This window comes from Diceros bicornis, chromosome 19, assembly GCF_020826845.1.
Source record: "Diceros bicornis minor isolate mBicDic1 chromosome 19, mDicBic1.mat.cur, whole genome shotgun sequence".
Taxonomy (NCBI): Eukaryota; Metazoa; Chordata; class Mammalia; order Perissodactyla; family Rhinocerotidae; genus Diceros; species Diceros bicornis.
Genome location: NC_080758.1, coordinates 45,901,296 through 45,925,147, shown reverse-complemented (window position 1 = coordinate 45,925,147; position 23,852 = coordinate 45,901,296). Strand labels below are relative to the sequence as shown.

Below are 23,852 nucleotides of genomic sequence, written 5' to 3'. Positions count from 1 at the left end.
CCTCACACCTCCTCAGTCCCTGCCAGCTCAACTTCCATCTACCAATATCGGCATCAATTTGTCCAAATCTGCGATGGACAGAATGATGCACCAGGAATTAATACCACCACCCCCCAACAGCTCTCAACCAACAACTAATGAGAGTGCGTGTGTATGTGCCCCTCCTCCCTCCCACCGTGGGTGAAAAAATGCTGAGGTGCAGGTTCTACACTGCCCTGCCAGCAGGGCCAGTTACTGCCAGGGCACCCTCACCTTCCCTGGATCACCTCCCAAATAGATGACCTATGCTGAAGTCCTTGCTCAGGTCTGCTTCCCAGAAACGCACACTAAGATGGGCTGTGTGATATACTGGAAAGAACCTTGGGAAAGAGGGAAGAAAGCCCAGGTTCTAGTGATTTGATATCTCTGAGCCTCAGTTTCATCAACTGCAATAAGGGTCAAAATGCTTCCCAGGTAACTCAAGTGTATGATGAAGGACAGGGCACCACGGTGACCAGCCAGGCTCCTGACAGCCAAGCTGGCCGGACATGAGAGTTGGGTTTCTCTTTTTGAGCAACAGAGCCCTGTGGTGAGACGCTATCAAGGTGAGATCCTGACCCTGATTCCTTGACCCAACATCTGGCTCTTGGTTCAGAGCCCTGACTTCACGTCCAAACTCCTCATCCTCTCACTGGATGAGGTTGGCATGAAATTTTTACTCCATCTGATTTGCAGTTGGAGGGATTACAACATCCTAAAGATTCCTGGCACAGAACGGTGGTTAAAACAGCAACAAATAAATTCTCCAACCTTTGCAAACAAGGCAGGGAGCTGGCTGCGGTCCCTTAAAAGGAAACTCCAATGAGCAGATCGTCCGGCTCCAAACCACAGGCTCGCCACTCTTCAGCTGTCCTGTTAGATGGCGGGAGCATTTCCTAGGGTGGAAAAATGTTTCCATCGAGGTTGTGAGTGCCTGGAAAGTTCTGACCTGGGGTCACTTTCTGCTCTTCCCCTGGAAACACAATTGTCTTTTCTGTCTGCCAGGTCTCACAGAGGATGAGTGTATTTGTTATAAAATCCAAGATATCAATCACCAAACAACTGGTTAATCTTTATTGTGTTTCATATGATGCTAAATGCTACGAGGGGAAATAATATACAACCATGAAGTAGTGATTTATTAAAAAAAATTTTGCATACTTTGATCAGGGACGACTCTGGAATTTCAAAGTAGCCACTTTCGGAAGATTTACACCTACTTCAATGGCTTTGCACACTAAACAATTTTGGAATTGTCTTTTAAAAAAGTGTTTAATTTTTTCTGATTTAATTTTTCAACAAGGCATAATTTACATATGGGAAAATGCACAGATATTCAGTGTGCAGTTCAGTAAGTGTTGACAAATACAGACACTCTTATAACCCACAACCCAGTCACTAGACAGAGCTTTCCACCACGCCAGCAGTTCCTTGTGCCCTTTCCAGGCCATCCAGGTGCCATGCCCCTTGCACCTGTAATGTATTTCCTAAGAACAAGGACATTCTCTTACATGAGCACCACAAAATTGTCAAAATATGGAAATTAACCAATGGTAACAATACTATTATCTAATCTACAGACCTTATTCATTTTGCTCCTTATCTCATTAATGTCTTTTATAGCAACAGAAAAAATTCTGCACAAGACTGAATCAAGGCTCACATATTGGACTTAACTGTCCTGTCTCCTTAGTCTCCTCCAAATGGGGACAGCTCCTCAGTCTGGCTTTGTCTTTGTTTTTCATCCCCTTGCAGGCCAGTTATTTTGTAGAATGCACCTTAGTGCGGGTTTGCCTGACGATCTCTCTTGACAGGACTACCCCAGAAGTGATGCTATCTCCTTCCCAGGGCGTCACATCAGGAAGCACGATGCTGACGTGTCCCTTTACTATGCTCGGTTAGGGTAGAGTCAGCCAGGTTCCTCCACTGTAAAGTCACTATTTTTTCCTTTGTAATTAGTAAGTATCCTGTGGGGATATACTTTGAGACTATGTAAATATCCTGTTTATCAAGAATTTAGCCACTAGTTTTAGTATTAGTTTATGGTTCTTGCTTGAAACAATTATTATGATGGTTGCCATATGGTGATTTTTCTGATACCATCATTTCTCCTACTCAAGGGAAGAGTTATTTCCATCTCCTTCCTCCCTCCCTCCCTCCCTTCTTTCCCTCAAGTGTGGACTCACAGATTATTTTATTCTATAGATTATAACCTGTTACTGTCATTATTTTGATATTCAAATTGTCCCAACTTTGGCCAGTGAGAGCTCCTTCAGGCTGGCTGCTGTGTCCTTTTGACATGTCAGGACTGAGAAATTTTCCTGGATGCTGAGAGACCATGGGCCCCATTTTTGTTTCAATAGATTTAACTTTTGTTAAATGCCATTCTTCCAGTAAGGCATCTTTGGCTACACGGCTGGGTACTGGGGAGAGGCTGCTTCCCTGGGGAGAGTGTGAAGCAGAACGCCCTGGGACTGCAGAGTGCCCACTAAGCACTGAGGAAAGAAGGCCACCGCCCGGACCTCAGCAGTGGCGCACAGCTGGACGTGCCAGCCAAGAGTGTGAACAAGGGCACACACCAGCCCTGAAGACAGAGCCAAGCTGGAGAGTGCTGCTAGTGGAGACAACCAGCCAAAGGCATGTGCCAAGGACTGTCGATTGAGAGCCAACAGCAAGGGGAGAAAGACAGAACTGACGGAGGGATAGGCAAGCAGTGGTGCCAGGTTCCCATGGTAGTCTTTGGACCCTGGCTTACTGCTTTTTACTGTCTGCCCCATTTTCTCTCTGGGGGGACATTGCCTGTCTTAAAGTGTCAGCATTCATCATCACCACTTACTGGACTGTCCTCGGTAGAGACACCAGCCAAGATGGTTCTCAGTTTAAAAGGAACCCAACATCCCTCTAATAACAACATTTTTGTCCCACTGACTACCACCAATGTGTTAGCTAAATGTGTGCAGGTGCACGCGTGTGCGCGCGCACACACACACATACTATTCTTTACTGAAAAATTAACACTTTGATAGCCCTTTCTGCCATTTATTCCAAGAGTGCATATTTTATCTTTTCTACTCTATGGTACTATGTGCTAGGGTAATAAATGATGCTTCTTCTGACTCTCACAGCATGAAACGTGGAGCCTGCTACTCAGCAGACATGTAGTGACGGATGCTGCTCCATCATTACTAAGGAACATTCCACAACAGAACTATTTTTCTCAGACAAACATAGCCAATGCACCAATGCCAAATGGTGCTGGGCACAGGGCTACCTGGGGTCTTCCCAACTGCGGGACGTTCCGCACGCCTCCCCACCAGACCCTCTCCCAAACACGGCCAACAAGGCAAAATCAATTGGTCCTCATTCCTGTCTTCTTCTCCCTTCCCAGATAAAGTGTGGCTCAGCAGATGGTAAAACAGAAGTAGGCAGACCACCAGGTTCTGAGAATCAGGGCATCTAGCTGGACAACTGTTTTTTTCTGTTTTGTTTTGTTTTTTATTACTATTTTTTTTGTGTGTGTGTGAGGAAGACCAGCCCTGAGCTAACATCTGCCAGTCCTCCTCTTTTTGCTGAGGAAGACTGGCCCTGGGCTAACATCCATGCCCATCTTCCTCCACTTTATATGAGACGCCGCCACAGCATGTCTCGCCAAGCGGTGCGTCGGTGCGAGCCCGGGATCCGAACCGGCGAACCCCAGGCCGCAGCAGCGGAGTGCGCGCACCCAACCACTTGTGCCACCGGGTCAGCCCCCTGGACAACTGTTTACTCCACCCATTTCCTAGGCAAAGAAAGCCCTTGGACACTCACAGAGCTTTCTGCAATTTGTCCCTGGTGGACAAAATAGGGTTAAAAAAGAAAAAAAATGCAGAGCTTTTTCTTCAGCTCCTGCTTTTCATCCCAAGCCTATTTGTTAATAAGGAAGGAAGGCTCTGTTTCACCTCAGTGAAAATCTCAAGCCTCAATTATCTCAATGTCTTTGCAAAACAATGGTCTTTTCCTTTCTCAGCTTCCAGATTTAATAAATTGGGGAGGAACTCCTCTTTGGGGAGCCAGTCTGCTCCTTGTTACCACTGTCCAGAGGAATTATCCGGGGACTGAGAAGAGCACTGCTCGGGCCATTCTGCTTCCTTCCCTTCAGCTTTGCGCTGCTCACATGATGGCCACTAGCCACAAGTGGCCATTTAAATTTAAATTCAACAGAACTAAATAAAATTCAACCTTTAGCCCGTCAGTCGCACTAGCCACATGCCAAGCACTCAACAGACGCATGTGGCAAGTGGCTTCCTTACTAAACAGTGCAGAGAACATTCTGTCATCACAGGGAGTTCCACTGGACAGCAGGGCTGGCCAATGGGCCCACCTACTTCAGAGGAGAGAAAGCCTGGGGTTGGAGCCACTCCAGGCCTTCACAGATGCTCTCTCCACTCACACCGGTGGAGGGTGGTGGGGTGCAGGGAGTGTATACCTGGGGGTGGAGCGGTGGGAGTGGGAGGCATTTGACCTTTATCTTTCTTCTACTGACCTTTTACCTTTCAAATACTTTCCACGCTTCATTTCTTAGCAAGGTGAAACATTCCGTCAATATGGAGCCCGACTGTTGGTCCCTACTTTTCCTTAACTTTTAATAAAGGAAGTTTGATCATTCCAAAAGTCTCTCTGTGACTCAAGATTCCCACTTTTATTATTACTCAGGGTCTCATGAAGAGAGAGGCGTAGTTTGGGGGTCCCTCCAGGGATGGAGAGTTGGATTACTGCAATGGTTTTTGGAGGACAGAAAACATCTTAGGACTCTGGTCCTTAGGGATGGGTGGGGAGGCAGTAGGGGAAGAGAGACTGGAACCCACAATCACGCTCAAAAACCCATTAAAATGAAGGAATTACAAGAAAAGAAAACTCTCCAGAGGTCTCCTTTCAGTATGAAAGTCATTCACTTTGGAGATAATTATCAGTTTAAACGTATGCCATGGACATGCAGTATTTAAAAGTCGCTCTTTAAAACAGTCACAGTAACTTTCACTTCTAGAAGGCTGGGATAACTTTTAGGGATAATTAGATAAAAATGGACTCAATGAAGGCGTGACTATTCACGAGGGGCCATGATGACTGTTTTGCCTTTAAAGAAGTTAACCTTTCACACTGAAAATCAGGACCCTTGAAAATGGAAGGGGAAAACAGGACCCCCCCACCCACCCAACACACACAAAATGACCTCGCCAACTTGTAGCTTGAAAAGGTAAGAACAGATCATGGGGGGAGTTAACCTCAAGGGTTGGGCAGGTAGAAAGAGATGCATTTTCTGCTCGAAGGAAGACCCTGCAAAACCTGGAAGAGGTTAACAAAGAGAGGTATTTTTAAGACTTGCGAAGTTTGAATTGGCTTAAATATAATCCTTGCCTGAAGGCAGAAAGCAAAACCAGATAATAAATAATACCTGGACCCACATGTCAGGGAAAAGTCAGAAAGAAAAACAAAAGCATCTTGATTTTCACAGGGCAGTGTCCTGAATCACAACACAAGCAACCTTTGCTCTTGGTTGTGTCCACTCTGGAGCCTCAAGGAGGGGCGGGGGCAGGGACTCTAGCACTACACCCACAGACAAGGGTCACTAATACCAGCCTTTGAAATGAACCACTAACGTCTTCTCATTCTTATATAAAGTGTGAACAAAAGATCATTAGAAAAACATTACTGCCTTTATTGACCTCTAACAAATCACTTAAGTAGTAACCTTGTGTTTTTCCGTATAGCAGCTTCAAAAAAATCCCCCAGTGCCCCATTCCCACCAGATCAATGCCCCAAATCTCTCTAAACTCCCTCCTATAAAGAAACCCCACTAAAGCCAATGGAGAGAATCTAGGATGTGAAAGAGACTAAAGGAAGGCCCCACAATGGAATCCCCACCCTCACCTGGTTCCACTACATCTGTGGATCTGCAACTAAGAGTGCTGATCAGGCTCACCAGGAGTGCTTGTGAAAACCCAGATTCCCAGGCCCACCCCCAGAGTTCCTGATTCAGTAGGTCTGGGGTGAGGCCGGAGAATGAGCATTTCTCACAAGCTCCCAGGGAGAACTGATGCTGCTAGTCCCAGAACCACTCTTTGAGAAACAAACACTGGCTGCTTTAACGATTCCTGTCCTTCCCAGAAGTCCTCTGGAAGGCAAGTCAAGCTGAAGGGGCCAGTAGGGGAACATCCTTCTTGTCCTTGTTTGTCACTGGTGCCAAGTGCAAGACCTTCCGGGAAAGCATCTGTAGGCACCCAGCACAGCGGAGTGGCTACATGGAGGAGTCGTGTGGAGGGCGTCTTTCTCAGTAGACCACGTACAGAAGCCCTGAGAGCCCCTCTCTGTGATCGACAGGGAGGCTGTCCGATGCAGCCCTGGGCGGACTGCAACTTGGGCTTTTCTTGCTACTTTCGTCTTTTCATTTCTCTTGCTGCTACTCTGTGCCTACTCCCTGATTTGGCAGATTCTCGGCCCTGTGGATGACAGCGCTGCCAAGAGAAAACCTGGGGTGTGGGTGAGTTTCCCAATCCAGCCCTGGGGGTGCTGAAGCAACCTTAAAAGTTAACTGCTAGAAGAAGCATAGAACCGTGTGCAGACACCAGGCCTGGCTGCGGGACGTCAGCCCAGTGTGGCGTCCCATAGTCCTCGTCCCCGTTGGGTCTTGGACAGCAGCTGCTCTAGAGCCCACTTCCCTCCTAGCCAGGAGTGAGGTCATTACTGTACCCGCAGCTCCCCTGGAAGACCTGGCTGAGGGACAAGAAACCTTCCGACGATGTCAGCCCATCTGTTTGACCACATCTGTCTCCTCCCCAGACACTCACCACTCGGGAGAAAATGGCATCTTTGCAACTGGGCCCAACGGCCCCTCTCAAGTTGCAAACTGACCCTTGACATGTTTTCATTCTCCGGGAACTATTTTTCCTGGCATACGTGTAACATACAAAGAAAAAAATCCTTTGCTTTTTTAAAACATCCAATACAAAATAAGCGATTGTTAAGGCTCCAAACAGTCTGTTGTAATTCCCTAGCATGCTCTAAAAACAATAAGCCCCGTGAGGGTGTGTGTTCTTTGGCCATTGCTTCTCTCTTGGGGTTGGTTTGACTGTACTTTGTTCCTTCCATGGTCTCTATTATGCCACAGAGCACCCTGAATGGGCATCCCCCACCAGACACACACGCTGGGCTCTGGGCTCTCCCTTTCAGCATTGATGGAGCACTCAGACAGCTGACATTATTCTCAAAGGGACACTTTTTTTCTTCCTTTATGCTGAAAACAAGGTTGGTAGCCAGTTCTGGATGATGAACCTAAAAAGACAGGCAAAGCTTCGTTAAAACTTAGTTATCTGGCATAAGGCGTCCAAGACGACCAGGTCTGAGGTAGATTTGATGTCCCAGGAGAATGGTCCAGTAAGAAACACAACTATTCTCCAACTGCTGTGTGTAGAAATGACACAGCTGCAGCCAAAGGAAGGGAAGACAAGAGGAGTGCATTTGAAAAGGACCCAGGGCCTTTGGAAGGCCACTGCTGCCCTGCTGATCCACTCCTGTGTCCCCAGCCTGTGCCCTAAGCTTCCTGATTATTGCTTGGCCTCAGGTGGGAAGTAGGGGTCAGTGGGAAGACAGGGTGAAGAGCAGCAGGATGTGCTACTGGGAGCCCTCCTCATACCTGGAGAGCTCACGGGGATGGGCTGACATCGTTAGTGCCTCCGGTGTGACTTCAAATTGATGGCAGTTGTAGCCCCAGTCCAAGCTTCTCCAGGTGACACGTCTGAAGTTCAAATGTTTAACCATTTTGAAAAGGTCACCTCAAGTTTGCTGAGTAATTTCAGCCTGACTTTTTACCATTCCACTAAAGATGTTAAGAGCATTCAACAAAATTCTTTGTGATACTCAACAGCATGACGTGACATCACTTTTGTCCTGAAACCAAAGGAAATTCCTGTTCACTTCATCTTCACACCCCTCATTCTGCTTTCTTGGCCCTCCCATCAGATATAGGGGGAATACCTGCTGAAGTAGAAACAGCAGTGGACTCAGAGACGTGGGGTACTTTGGGATGCCCAAACGGTTGGGAGTCTGCAGGTAACTGAACTTCTCCAAACATTCGTCATCGTCCCTGGGAAATGCAGGTGACAACATTCATTCTCCTTCACAGAATTGTCATGGGGACTGCATGAAAGGAAGTGAGGGTGAGAACTCCACTCAAGGAATAACATGCTGTGTGTCAGGCTCTTTAACGTGCTTTGTCTGCATTTTTTGATTCCTTACAAGAAGTCCATATTTTTGGTATCATCATTCTCACCTGCCACATAAAAGCATTGAGCTCAAACAAATCAAGAAGTGTCTCCATGGTCACACACCCAGTAAGCGGACAAACTAGACAGAATCCAAACTCAGGTGACTCTAGCCCAAAGTCTTTTCCCTAAAACCCTAAAACAATACATGTAAAAATGTCCCGAAAATGCTGAAGCCAAGTCAAGGTAAGATGGTGTGATCATCCACTAACCAGAAACGCTAATTAAAATGACATCTCATGGACCCTGCATAGTCAGGGAATGAGCAATTCCAGTTAAGTGGGATTTTCTAAGTAGCCAAAATTTACCCCTAATTAAGAATCGACTGTTTTTTTAATGTGGAGATTTTTAATGGAAAATTTCCAAAAGTAATTACATTCTTTTTTCTTGTCTTAAAGACACGTGGAACAGAATTGTAAGATTTCTAAAAATAATCCAGGACATTAATGAGTATCAGGCATGAAAATGAGAGACAATTGGGCAATGTTCTCAGAGCCTGTTATGTGGGTGAAGTACACACAGCCCCAAACAAACAAGCCCCAAGTGGCTGGATGTGTCAGTTTTCTCAGCCTACCTTTTTCTGCAATATTTTATTATGAAAATTTTGAAATATACAGAAAAGTTGAAAAAAACGTTACCCACCACTTGGATTCTAACATTGTAAAATAGTTGTTTTATCACACATGCATCCATCTATCCATTCCTCTATCCATCTATCCATCTGTCTTTTTAAAAATGCATTTAAAAGTATACTGCAGATATGAGAACACTTCTCCGTGAATACTTCAGCATGCATATCATATCAATATTTGTTGACAGTATTTTTCTATTGAGATACAATTTACATACAATGAAATGTATAAATCTTAAGTGAACATTCACTGAGTTTTGACAAATGAATACACTTTCATAGCCTAAAAGCCTGTCAAGACGTAGACCATTACTACTGCCCCAGCAAGTTCCCCAGCACCCCATCCTAGTCACCTCCACTCTCACTTCCCAGGGGGCCTATCTTCTATAGGTCTTCCTTCTCCTCCTCCTACCATCAACTGTCACTTTACAAGTGGCAGAGGTTCTGTTTCTAATTCACGACCTCATTTTGTCTGCAATTATCTGGGTGGGATCATGAGTGTAATTCTAAAGCCACTTTCAGGAAAGTGCATGGGTTTTGGAGTTGTCTTTTCCATGAAGCTGAGAGGCGTTTCCCCCCAACAAGTATTTGGGAGTATCTGATATAGCCAGCAGCCTGATTTCCATATACGTGGAGTGCTACTGGATTGTTACAGAGCTTGCCTCGATATCTCCCCATCTCTAACATCCAGTGCTGAGCTGTAAAAGAACAGAATTTTGACAAGAGTTAAAATTTATGTGTGTTAGTATCTCACTGGGGTTCTGAGGGATGGAGTTTGGAAGGAAGATAATGCCTCAGTCAACTTTTTGGAGTCGTGATGTTGCAACATTCATGTGTTGTGATGTTGAGATTCACATGTTGTGATGTTGACGATCACGCTTTGAGATGTCAAGACATTTGCATGGTGAGATGTTGTAACAATCACAGATTCAGATGGCACGTTGAGATGTTGAGGTACTATACACAGGTTCAGTGGTTGTGGCATCTGCATGCTGAATTGTTGAGACATTCACATGTTGAGATATTGAGAAATTTGCATGTTGAGATGCTTAAATATTCACGGGTTCAGACGTTGAAGTATTTGCACATTTATTAAGATGTTGAGATAATCACAGGTTCAGATGTTACAATATTTGAATGCTAAAATGTTGAGATAGTCACATGTTGAGATATTCATGGGTTCAGACATTGTTACCATTGTATGTTGAGAGGTTGAGACATTCAAATGTTGAGATATTCTTGGGTCCAGATGTTGTTACATTTATATATTAAGATGTTGAGACATTCACAGATTCAGCTGCTGTGACATCCACGTGTTAAGATGTTGAGACATTCACATGATGAAATGTTGAGACACTTGCACACTGAAGTGTTAAGTGTTAAGATATTCACAGGTTCCAATGTTGAGACATTCACAGGTTGACTATTGACATATTCCCAGATTCAGATGTTGAGATTTTCGCATGTTGATATGTAGAGACATCCACAGGATCAGTTGAGACATTCATATGTTGAGATGTTGAGACATCTATTGGCTGAGATGTTAAGACCTTCTCACTCATGTCTAACTTTAAATATCAGATATCTTTAGCCATACCAAACATATAGATACTGACTCCTTCTCAGCAATATCTGATACACTCTTCGTCCACATCCCTTTCCCTGTAGCAAACAGTGTTGGTACCACCTTGGAAGTCTCCCCGGACATTTTCCATCCATGCTTATGGCTTCCTGCATCTCTGCCTGAGGATGTTCTCTGGCGCCAGGTGGGTACTCTGTATGAGCAGGCAAGAAATGCTGCGAGGTTTACAGCCCAGGAGTGACCTTCAACCAATGCAAGATGAGATTTGGGAGATAAATACCCTAGTTTCCTCACTTATCAGTGGCTTAACACTGTCTCCCAGAGGGTCCTCACTGGAACTGAGCCCCAGTTGTCCTCAGTGGTAACATCCCCTACAGGTGTTTCTTGAGATCACCTCCCAAACAATCTACTTGTACCCAAATCGTTGTTCTGATTTTGGTGGGAACCCAAACCAAGCCATCTCCAAAGCAGCAGTCTTGTCTCCAAATAGATAGTCAGAAAGCAGAATCAGGACATCCATTTCTGTTAGAGGAGACTCTTCCTCCTCTGCAGGTGCCAGGTTACCATCTACTCACTGTGTGGTTGCTGAGGCACATGGGAGTGGGAACCTGCTCTTCGAGGGGTAAGAGGCACCAAAATGACAGAAATCTGTGGAGGTGTCTCATATTCTATTATCATTCCTCCTAGGTTGGGGACATGCTCACCTCCCACCACATGGTGATCTGGAAGGCGGCTTCTCTCCCTCCACACCCAGACACCCATGTGAGTCGGCGGCAACACGAGTTGACAGCTCTCTTCTGTGGGGAGGAGCTCCAAGAATAGTCCCCTCAGTGGAGAGAGAAGAAGCTGGAGCTCCATGTAGGCTGTTCATAGCAAATGTCCCCTGGAGTCTCTGTGTGAGCAGAAATCAAGAACGCTTACAGAGACAGAGGAATCTCAGAACACGGGCAATTGGAAAGAATAAGAATTTTATTTTTTAATTGGGGAAACAACAGATCATGAAAGATACAAATGGTGCATCTGCTGTGGAAAATAGTTTGGCAATTCCTCAGTAAGTTGACCATAGAGGTGTTTAAACAAAAATTTGGAAACTAATGTTCAGAGCAGCACTATTTACAATAGGCATAAGGTAGAAACACCCAAATGTCCATCAACAGATGAATAGATATAGAACATGTGATATATCCACACAATGGAATATTATTCAGTTCGGCTATACAAAAGAATGAAGTATTGATACATGATAATATAAATACATCTTGTATATATATAATATACTCTGTAAACATTATGCTAAGTGAAATATGCCAGACACAAAAGGCTACATATTGTATGATTCCATTTATATGAAATATCCAGAACAGGCAAATCCATAGAGACAGAACACAGACTGATGTTTGCCAGAAGCTAGGGGCAGAGGGGAGTAGAGAGTGACTGATAATGAGTATGGGGTATCCTTTGGGGTGATGAAAATGTTCTGAAACTAGAAAGAGGTAATGGTTGCACAACATTGTGAATGGACTAAATGCCACTAAATTGTATACTTTAAAATGGTTAAAATGGCCCATTTTTTAAATTGGGTTGTTAGTTTTTTGTTGTTGAGATATATGAGTTCTTTATAAATTTTGGAGATTAACCCCTTATCAGATGTAGGGTTTGCAAATATCTTCTCCCAATTGTTAGGCTGTCTTTTCGTTTTGTTGATGGTTTCCTTTGCTGTGCAGAAGCTTTTTAGTTTGATGTAGTCCCATTTGTTTACTTTTTCTATTGTTTCTCTTGCCTAGTCAGACATGGTGCTTGAAAATATGTTGCTAAGACCGATGTCGAAGAGTGTACTTCCATGTTTTCTTCTAGAAGTTTCATGGTTAAATACCATATGATCTCACCCATAAGTAGAAGATAAAAACAACAACAAACAAGCACAGAGAGACAGAGATTAGACTGGTGGTTACCAGAAGGGAAGGGGGGAGGGAGGAGGGCGAAAGGGATGATTAGACACACGTGTGGTGATGGATTGTAATTAGTATTTGGGTGGTGAACATGATGTAATCTATGCAGAAATAGAAGTATAATGACATACACCTGAAATTTACACAAATGTTACAAACCAATGTGACCACAATAAAATAAAAAATAAAATAAAATGGTTAAAATGGTAAATTTTATGTTATGTATATTTTACCACAATTTTTAAAAAAGGAAGATAGAAGTCTGTCAAAGTGGACACCTTTGGATTTCTTAAGTGTCATTAGACACTTTGATGAGCTGGAAGGGGCCTTAGAGATAAGCTAGTCTGTAAAGCTCCATTTCCATTGTAAAGCTCAAGAAAGATGCAGAGTGGTTATTGATTTGGTCAAGGTTGCAAAGGGAATCAGGAGGAGTCATTTCATTTGCTGGAGGTTCTACTTCTCTTTTTTTCTGAAATGAGACCAAAGTTTACATGATAGTGGTCTATAACAGGCCATCAAATATGGATCCCAGAGCTCAGCTGTGGTGGGCAGGTGGGATATGCCCAGGTGTGGTGGGCAGGTGGGATATGTCCAGGTGTGGTGGGCAGGTGGGATGTGTCCAGGTGTGGTGGGCAGGTGGGATGTGCCCAAGTGTGGTGGGTAGGTGGGATGTGTGTGGCCAACACCAGATTTTAGGTGGGTCCTGCCCCCACACAGCCACCCCTGGACTCGCACATCCACCTCCTCCCTTTTACATCACCTGCCTTGCCCCGAAGGCATTTGAGATCATGACCCCTGGTCTGGATTATTGACAGGAAAAAACTAAATAAAACTGTCACTATTGGAATTTTAGACACTGCAAATAATAAACAAACAAAAATGATGATACAGTTGGAGCAGGAGGGGGAACAGCACTGGCAACTCATAGCTGAGCTGGAGGGCAAATTTGCCTTAGCTGGACCTACAGTGGTGGTAACCGAAAAGTAGCAAATGGTAAGTGACGATTAAAAAGCGCAGGAGTAGATACAGCTATGAAAGCTAAACATCAAAATTATTTGCATGGCCATTTGGCAAAATCAAGGTTTGAAAAAGGCTGCCAACAGCAGTTTCCAAGCCAACGCTCCCTAGCGGGCTCACTGGAATGTCTGCATGGTTCTGCCCGTTATCTGAAGAGTGAGGGGACCCCTTCTCAGCTAGGATGTCTCACCCAAAAGGCAGGGGCTGGCCATGTTCCTAAGCAGCAGGGGATACTGAGAAGACAATAGCAGGATACCTATGTATCTCTGATTTCAGGGTCATAAAGGGCTTTTTAAACAAGACACAGCAAAAACCATAAAGGAAAAAAAAATGATGCATTTGACTACATTCAAGCTTAAAACTTCTGTGTATCAAAAACCACCATCAAACAGAGAAAAGACAAGCCCTGGACAAAATATAACACCAACATGTAAAGCTTGCTTACAGTTAATAAGAATAAAACAAGCAAAGTTTATGAATAAGCAATTCACAGAAGAGACCATACAAACTCCCAATAAACTTGTGAACAAAAGCTGAACTTGACCAGTGTATTTGTTTCCCAGGGATGCTGTAACAAATTACCACAAATAGGGCACCTTAAAACAACAGAAACTTATCCTCTCACAGTTCTGGGGACCAAAAGTCCAAAGTTAAGGTGTCAGCAGGGCCGCACTCCCTCCAGAGGCTCTCAGGGAGAACCTGTTTCCTGCCTTTCCCAGCTTCTGGCAGCTGCTGACATTCCTTGGCTTGTGGCCACATCTCCAAAATCTGCCTCCATCTTTGCATCACCTTCTTCTCTAAGTGTGTCTAATCTCCCTCCGCCTCTCTTTGATAAGGACACTTGTGATAGCATTTAGAGCCCACGCGGATAACCCAAGGTAATCTCCCCACCTCAAGATCCTTAACTTAATCACATCTGCAAAAACTTTACCAAATAAGGTAAAGTCACAGGTTCCAGGAGTTAGGACCCGATATCTTTGTGGGGGGCAGCATTCATTTCACTCCAACCTCTGTAATCAGGGGGATGCAAATTAAAATTACACTGAGACACATCATCAGACTGGCAGATATTAAAAAGTCTGATAATACCAAGTATTTATGACAATGTAGAACAATAGGAACTCACACCTCCTGGTGAGAGTGCAAATCTATTGGTACAACCATGCTGGAGAGCAGTTTGGAAGAATCCATAAAAACTAAGGATGCACACAGCCTATGATCCAGCCATTCCACTGTTAGAGAAATTCATCTTACCAGGAAACACCCACAAGAACGTGGTGTAGCAGTGTCATGTCAAAACCTTGGAAACTATCCAAATGTCCTTGAACAGGAGAACAGCTAACTAAACTGGGATATAGCCATGCAGTAGGACACTATAAGGCTTTGCAAATAGTGAACTAGAGCCTCATACACTGACGCGGATAAATCTCACACACATAACGTCGAGGGAGAAAAGTATGTTGCAGAAGGACACATGTAGTGCGCAATCATTTACACCAAGTTAAAAACACGCGGCTGATACTTGCTGGTGTTTATGGATGCAAATATTTGTGGTGAAAGCCTACAGATATGTACAGGAATCACAAACACCCAATTCTAGATAGAGGTTGCCCCTGGGAGGCAGGGAACAGAATGCACATGTGAGCAGTGAGAAGTCCAAAGGAGATTTCAAAATGTATTTGGAATACTTTATTTCTTGGTTGGGTGATGGATATGTGGATGTTAATTATATTATTCCCCATGCATTTTTATGCCTGAAATATTTTGTTACAATATTTTTTAATTTAGAAGGTGATGTATGCTGCTGACAGGAGTGGTAGCAGACGATTCATCTTAGTGGGAAGGCCTGGCAGGTGGGAGAGTTTGGTCTTAGTCCCAGGGGTTGTTAACCAAGGGGCCTATAAACCCCCAAGGGGCTTTCAGATAGAATTTAGGGGACCTGTGAACTGGGATGAAGAAAATACTTTTTTTTTTTTTACTAACTTCTAACTGAAATGTAGCATTTCCTTCTAATATGAATGTCGGCAGCAAACTACATGGTATTAGCAATTTCTTTGACTTTATCACCAACAGCTGTCAGGTATTTTACACCCCATTACAGCATGGCAGAGATTTCAAGACAGTATTAATGCTCATCAACAATTCAAACAACAGTAGCTATTAGACCCACCACCAGATCTTGCTAGTGAATGTGTAAATAAAGCAGCACATGAATTATTCCTCCATCATCAGGTTGTTTATTCACTGTACTGATAACTGTATTTCAGTATAGGTGAAATACTTTCTATTGCCCTGTGTATCTTATCCTATGTATTTAAAAACAATATCCTTCACCAGACTGCCAAGGGGCTTAAGCACCCCTGCAGGAGGAGAGGGGCTGGGGATTCCCAAGGAGTTGGGTCAGTGGCTATGGAAGTCCCTGGGGGTCCCCGCAGCTCCAGGCTGGAGAGGGCAGGGATAAAAATCAGACCCCAGGGACCGGCCCGGTGGTGTAGTGGTTGGGTTTGCGCACTCTGCTTCGGCGGCCTGGGGTTCACAAGTTTGGAGCCTGGGCGCAGACCTACACACCACTCATCAAGCCACGCTGTGGTGGCATCCCACATATAAAACAGAGGAAGACTGGCACAGATGTTAGCTCAACAACAATCTTCCTCACCAAAAAAAAAAAAAAAAATCAGACCCCAATTCAAGGAGGAAAAGTCATACTTGTTTATCTTAGCAGATGCAGAATGCAGAGCCCAGGAATTAAGATGAGCTATTTTTGAATGTGCCATCCTTCTTACCCCACCTTCTCTTTGTCTTGTTTTATTGGATTTTAATCAGGAGCTATCCTGTGAAGTGTTCTGAACTAGGATCGAAATGTAACATAAGAACTGAACTAGTGGATCAAATCTCGGAGGGCGCCTCCAAACAGAACTGAAACCCAAGAGAAGGTTGGATCTGTGATTTGGTGATTGGAACCACATGCAGCTTCCTCCCTTCAGGCTAGGAGGACGCCCCGGGTGGAGCCGAGGCGTGGTTTCTTGACTCAGACCCGCGTGAGGTGTGGCCAGGCCTTGGGAAGTCTGAATGGGAGGCAAAGGATGCCAAGGTGGAAAAGAGGACACAACTGCTTTGGCAGGAAGCAGCCTTGTCAGCCACTCAGCACCCACCGAGAAGGGGAGTTGGGTCAGTGCTGTTACCCTGCAGGGAAGCCCTCGGGAGCTTCTGTACCCCACTGCTGCCCACAGGATGAGAAGTGACTTATCTTAGGAGTGAGGCTGATGAGAACCTGGCACACAGTGGGCCACATATATATATTTTTCAAGTCCACCATTTATTGAACATTTGCTATGTGGTAGGCATACTGCCAGATGCTTTTTAAAAACCAACTTTATTCAAGTATAATTTATGTACAATAAACTACAGCCATTTAAAGTGTACAATTCCATCACTCCCCCAAAGTTTCCTTGTGCCCCTTTGTGGTGCATCCTCCCACCTCTGGCCGCCACATTACCACTGATCTGCTTTCTGCCTCTATAGATTAGTCTGCGTGATCTAGAATTTTATATAAATGCCATCACACAGCATGTACTCTTTTGTGTCTGGCTTCTTTCATTCAGCATGATGTTTTTGAGATCCATTCATGTTGGTGTGTGTTTCATTGGTTCTTTCCTTTAACTGCTGAGTAGTATTCCATTGCATGGAGGTACCCTTATTTGCTTATCCATTTACCAGTTGATGGATATCTGGATTTTTCCAGTTTGGGGTTATTATGAATAAAACTCCTGTGAACATACATGTGCATGTCTTTTTGTGACCATATGCTTTCACTTCTTTTGGTCAAATACCTAAGTGTGCAATGGCTTGGTCATATGGTAAGTGTATGTTTAACGTACAGGAAATTCCCAATTGTTTTCCAAAGTAGCTGCACCATTTAACACTTCCATCAACCATATATTAGAGTTCTCGTTACTCTACATCCTTGTCAACACTTGGCTTTGTCAGCTTTCAAATCTGAGCCATTCCACTGAGTCTGCAGTAGTATCTCACTGTAGTTTTAATTTTCATTTCCCTGATGACTAATGATGTTGCACATCCTTTCATGAGCTTATCAGGTCATATATTTTTATTAGTCCAGTTAATGTGATAAAGGACCCTGCCAAGGGGAGGCTCTTGCTCTTGTCTCTTGCTTCCTCTTTAAGTAGTTTTTACGATGCAAACTTTTTATGGACAAGGACCATGTCTCAACAGTCCTTGTATCTCTAGCATAGTATCTGACACACGGTAGATACACAATAGAAGTCTGTTGAAAAAAACAAGCAAATGGATTCAGTTAATTCTGGGATGTAATATAATGACATCCTTAGGGCCTACTGAAGAGTGCTAACCTGTAGGTTCTTTTACACTGAATGGCCCAAGACTTCAGACTTTCACCTGCCCCTGCGTCTAGATGACCCACCTCCCAAACTGGTGATTTGAATCTACTGTGGGCTTGTTTGGGAAGCAGACAAAGTAGTTTGTTTTGGCTTCCAAATGTGCAATTGGGTAAATAAAAGCAAAAAGGCCTGGAGGAAGGCCTTAAAGATTTTAAAAGACGATTTTTGGAAAAAATTTCTAGGAGAGTACTATACAATGTTTTTTCCCCATCAAGGGCTGAGAACCCACATGTTCAAACAGCGGTCCCTGGTGCAGGCAGCAATTTAGCAGTGCGGTTCAAGGCAGACAACTGGGGCCCTGGGGAGAGAAACCAAGAAAGAGGGATCTGGGTTCAAATCCCAACTCCTCTGCTCATTATTTCTCAGACCTCAGAAAGCTCCTAAACCCCAGTGAGGGAAAACAGTGGGTTGTTTTAAGAATTAAATGAGCGGATGTATGCGGAAGCTCTCCACACACTCGCTCACGGCAGCCTTTCAATAAGTGTTAGCTTCCTTCTTCCTCAGCAAGACTCAGGGTCATTGCCGCCGTTGGTGCCAGCCCAGGTCTCCTTTAGTGGCTTGTTCTGTGTCCCCCAGCTGCTGGGGCTAAAGCTGAGAGTCTGTCCACAGAACTGCCCCATGGAAGGCGGCCCCTCCATGGTGTTCAATGACTGAATGATATAAGTACAGAAGCTAAGGCCCCTTGACTCAAGTGGGGACGATTCTGAGTGTGATTTAAGCTACAGAACTAACCCTTCCCCACTCTGGATCAGGTTAAGGCTTAACCTGACCTGAGAAGCATCCTTTTTGGCCCCTTCCCCTGCCGTGTCCTGCTTCTCTGCCTCTTTCTCAGGTTTCTCCTGAGAGCTCTCCCTCAATAAAACACGTGCTCATGAATCCTCATCTCGGGCTCTGCTTCTAGGAACCCAAGATATCCAGAAACGTGTGGAGCACCGTTTCCTTCCCGGTGCATTAATGACACAAAGGATAAGATTTTTTGAAGCCGGGGTCTCCAGTCACTGGAGTGGGAAGAGTCACAGAAGAAGTTTTCCATACATTTTGCGCTTGTTGAAACCCATGGAGTCTCTGAATATGATGGTGTTCAGCCTGCTCCAAACCAATCACCTGGAGGAAACTGAGGTAACCGAGCAATCAAACAAGCGACATTTTCTGCAGCCTTGGGAGGTGTGCAGAAGAGAGTTGCACCAAGCAAAGCCTCTAGCCAGAGTGTCAAAGGCATTAAAAACACCAACAGATACTCACCCAGGAAAGGAATCTGGGGGAGGCTGGGAGTGATAAATGTTATTACCCTGTTGATGCACACATGAGGGCTGATGAGAAGTAACCACTTTACTTAGGTCACACAGCAAACCCTGGAGAAGTTCTCCAAGTTGATTTTCAAGCTGGGAAATAAGGACAAGTTGGGAAGAGAAGTCAGAAAGGGTGGCAGTGGCCACAAAGTCAGAGGGATGAGGGTCCTGTTTAGTCACACATCCGGACTTCATACAGAATAAGCCCCACAGGTTGGTCCTCATATTGCTTAACCCATGATGCAGAGATGAGATACAGAAGTAATAGCAAGAATGAGCTTCAACTCTGGAAAAGTGGGTGGGAGAGGAAAACGGTCCCCCCAAGTCTAAAGGAGTTAGCCCACGCCTGTGGGTGGAGTTGGCAGAGCAGCAGTGGGAGACGCCCACAACACTGAGGCCAGGTTTCTGCAGAAGACTGATTAGGCATGAACGTGGGGAAAACGTCTCTTCTCTGCCTCCCTCTAAGACTCTACAGAGGCTAGCCCTGGACCTGAGCCTTTGAAGACCATCACAGCGGGAGAGGAAAACGGTCCCCCCAAGTCTAAAGGAGTTAGCCCACGCCTGCGGGTGGAGTTGGCAGAGCAGAAGTGGGAGACGCCCACAACACTGAGGCCAGGTTTCTGCAGAAGACTGATTAGGCATGAACGTGGGGAAAACGTCTCTTCTCTGCCTCCCTCTAAGACTCTACGGGGGCTAGCCCTGGACCTGAGCCCTTGAAGACCATCACAGAGGCAGTGAAACATTAAAACCTGCAAGAGAAAGTGATGTCAATGGTTAAGGGACCTAGGGTCTAGTTTATGGGAAAAGCCAGTGGCATTAATATGTATACAATCCATGGGAGGAGAGAAAGAGCAAGAATCCCATCTGTACATACTGTTGAAAGTCTTTATTAAACTGCCACTGGGGCTTGGACAGGGGTGACTGAAAAACTCAGCGTGTGGTTCTCCTCTTTCTTTGAGTACTCTCTAGCTGATGACAAACTTAGCACAGTGCTGCACCTAAGACCAACTCACAACCCACAGAACGCAAGGAGAGGTTGTCCTAGAACCCTCCTTTCTTCTGACATTCTCCTAACAAAGGACAAGCGTCTGCCTAAATTGGTCTCCCCAGTCTAATCACTGACATTAAATCACAAAAGTTTCATCTCCTATGCTAATACCAACCAATTGACAATGGCTTCCTTGAGTTCTGGGTTGAAAAAGGTGCTGTGATTGACTATTGGTGTCTGGCAAGGGCAGTGGAGGGAAGACGGCAGCACATGTGCTACAGATTTGTCCTTTTTTTATTTAGAAAGTTCTAATGAGTTGAAATGCTAAACAGTTAAATCAAATTATTTGTAAATGTATTCAAAAAAAAGACAACACCTTAACATTGTCTACATATAACAGTACAACTAATAGTGGTAAAAGGAGAGGCAGAGAGAAAGGAAGGAAAAGAATGGAAAGAGAGGACAGGAGAGCAGGAATTAAGGGAAAAGAAGTAGGAGCAAATTCAGATAGAAATAAATTTGTAAAAGAAATTTTGCAAAGTAACTTCGATCTCTTCCATCAAATTCTATTTTAATTAAATGTTCTTTTTACCAACTACAGAACAAAATGATATTTAACATTCAAAAAGTATTTCCCATTTTTCATACATAAAATCCCCAGCTATGAATTCATTCCTTATAAATAGCAGAGCTTGTAACTCTCAATAATCCCTGGCTTAAGGTAGAGCTACTGCAGCCAAGACCATCTCTGCACCCTTTTCTCCAGAACTCCTGGAGACCTCCAATTGTGCTCACACTCTCCAGGCATGTTCCTCACCCTGCTGAGTCTCTGGATGATCATGTCACTTGCAAGGATTAGCCCTATGACACAAATGAGGCAATCATTCCAGCTAAGAGCTTAGGGACGTAGGCCTCACAAAGGGCAAATTGTGTAGACGAAACAACAACCAGAGCAAATCAAAGGATGACAAAACCAAAGAAGCCAGAATGTCAGAAAGGAACATTACTCTGCAGTCATTCAATCTTGATTTGGGTTCCGCAGAAGCAGGATCTGAGACAAAGATTCAAGGCAGCTAGTTTATTGGAAGGTAAAGGAACCCTGATGGTGAGGAAGTGGGACAGGGAAGGAAGGGAGCCAACAAAGGGTTAAGTTACTAAACCAATTATGCTGTGGGCAACTGAAGCTCAATCCTCCTGGGAAACGCTGGGAAACCATATAAAGCATGTATCTCAGAGCCCTCCCACCTGACAGGAGAGGGAGTTGGGGTATTTATACACCAACTCTCATCAGTTTTTGGTTGAGAACTGTTCCCAAGGATGTTCCTTCCCTGGGAGTTCTGGTCTGCTTTGTGGGGCAGGCAGAGTGGTCTTCCCAGGCTTTGGAGAACCTCCAAAACCCCTAGACAAAGAGATGCAGGTTCAGGCAGAGAAGCCTGGGCAGGACACACGTTAAGTAATAAGGCCTGAGGGACATAAGCTGGGCACCAACAGTGTCTGATACACAATCCAATCATCTTAGGGTGCAGAAGGGGACACATGACCAGTGTGGCTAAATGTTGGTCTAGAGGCAGAGACACAGGAGAATGAGGCAGAGTCTGTAGGCCTCCGTAAGTGGAGTCAGTGTGAGTGTGCTGGCTTGTTCCCATGGTGGCTTAGGAAAGAACTTCTTGGAGATTGTTTCTTGGTGGGAGGGTCTTACAATTCACCAAATATCCATTGCTCAGCAAAGCACTGGGCTAGCCTACACAGATAAAGGGGACAGAGTACTTGTCCTTAAAGGAACGTATATTCCAGGAAGAAGTGAGTATGGGTAATTCAAACAGACCAATTTCCTATGAAGCAAGATGTGCTACGTGTCACAAGAGAGGGAAACCTGAAGTGTTGGGACATTTCCCTCAGGGAGAAATCGTCTCTGGTTGGGTGAACATGAAGGCCTTCTTTGAGGAGGTAATATTTGAGAAGTGTGCCACAAAATGGAGGCAACTTTGACCAGGACAGATAGAGAGGAAGGAGACCACTCCAAGAGTGGACAGTGAAATGAGACCTAGCACAGAGGCCTGGAGGGGACTGATGAGCTCCCAAAACAGCAGGTAGCCTGGTGTGCAGAAGCCATGCACTGGGGGCACATGCTAGGGAGTGGGAGGAGATAGGGCGGCACAGGTGAGCTGGGGTCCTGGTGAGGGCATAGCTCTGCCATTTGAGAAGCCAGAGGTATAGTATTACGCTAGACTTGCTAAAGGACAGCCCTATCAATCTAGCAGCATGTTAACAGGCATTGAGGGCCAGAACTGGGGTGGTGGCCACACAAAGAGCAAGGAGCAAATGCATGCAGAAGGTAAAACAGGCAGCTAGTAAGAAAGACACAATATTCCCTACCTGTGCTATCCAAAAGAAAACTGAGAGGATGGAAATAATCTAAATCTGCACTGTCTAATACAGTGACAGCTCACCCCCTACTACAGATGGATTGGTCATCCAGATACAGCTGTGTTGGCACACATGGGACAGTCTATCCGAGGCACTAAAATGAGAGTGACTAGAACCTTCCAATAAGCCAGGAATTCCCAATTTTCCTTGTAGAAAGCAAATCATCCTCAAGAGGCCCATCTGAAGTGTGGAACGCCTTTGCTGGCCCATAAAGAATGTTTGGAGTGCCACAATGTGAAACTGAAACCTCACGTAGGGAGCCCTTGGCTTCTAGCAGAGCCTGAACAGAAGTGCTGGGAGAACAAGGTAAATTACCACCTTGTTATGACCTGCCAGAGTAGCTGTCTGTCGTCAATTGGCAGCCCAGCCACAGAACGTAAGCCAAAGATATGGCACAACCCTTGACTGAATCAAAGAGAAATATTCTGCACAGCACCCTGAGAGGTCTGCAGGCAGGGCGAGGGTGAGAGGGAACTGAGTCCCATGCTGTCTTGTGTAATCACTTTACAGACATTATCTCCCTTCACGTTCACAACAACCCCATGGAGTAGGTCTTACCATCTCACTTTGCAGATGAGAAGTCTGAAGCTGACTTATAACTTATCTAAAGTCCCACTGCTTCTAAGAGACAGGCTGGGCTGGGACTCGGGGGTGAGTGACGCCTGAGATCATGGTCTTCTACTACACTATAAACATCCCCAAACATAGTACTTTTGATTTCTATAATGTCTTTCTTTCATCTTCACATACAGTATGTAGCCTTTTCAGATTGGCATCTTTCACTTAGCAATATGCTTTTAAGGTTCATCCATTTCCTTTTGTGGCTTGATGGCTCATTTCTTCTTATTGCTGAATAATATTCCATCATACAAATGTACCATAGTTTGCTTATCCACACATATATTGAAGGACATCTTGGTTGCTTCCAATTTTGGAGCTCTCTAGCCTGTCCTATTGATCTATTTCCCTATTATTTCACCAATATCACTCTTTTTTTTTAAACAACAGAAATTTATTTTTTATTTTTTTATTGAGGTATAATTGACACAAAATATTATATTAGTTTCAGGTGAACATCACACTGTCTTGATTACTATGGCTTTACAGTAAGGGTTGAAGTGTTGTAGTGTCATTCCTCCGACTTTGTTCTTCTCCTTCAATATTGAGTGGCTATTCTGGATCTTTTGCCTCTCCATATAAACATTAGAATCACTTTGTTGATATCCCCAAAATAAT

General features: G+C 44.6%; 1 protein-coding gene across 1 annotated transcript in view; it reads right to left on the bottom strand.

The window, feature by feature from the left end:
- The window catches only part of SLC24A3 (solute carrier family 24 member 3), a 476,071-nt gene that overhangs the window by 330,883 nt on the left and 121,336 nt on the right, over positions 1 to 23,852 (bottom strand). The window lies entirely within an intron of this gene.